Consider the following 235-nt stretch of genomic DNA (forward strand, 5'->3'; position numbering starts at 1 on the left):
TTATCCATTACTAGCCTTCCACCCTCGATAGAATCTAACAATATTCAATGATACTTTCAGATTTGCAGTTTAGCAAGTGGTTCACTAACACTGCTCAGTTTTCTCATACATGTAATTTCTGAATGACTTCTCGGGTCTGGGAGCTTGGAGCATCCACGCTAGTTGTGCTGGGACAGGATTGACAGCAGGAGGAGAACAAAGAGCATCACTAATGTTGTGTTCTATCATGACAGGC

The sequence above is a fragment of the Amblyraja radiata genome, chromosome 11 (genome assembly GCF_010909765.2).
Source record: "Amblyraja radiata isolate CabotCenter1 chromosome 11, sAmbRad1.1.pri, whole genome shotgun sequence".
NCBI lineage: Eukaryota > Metazoa > Chordata > Chondrichthyes > Rajiformes > Rajidae > Amblyraja > Amblyraja radiata.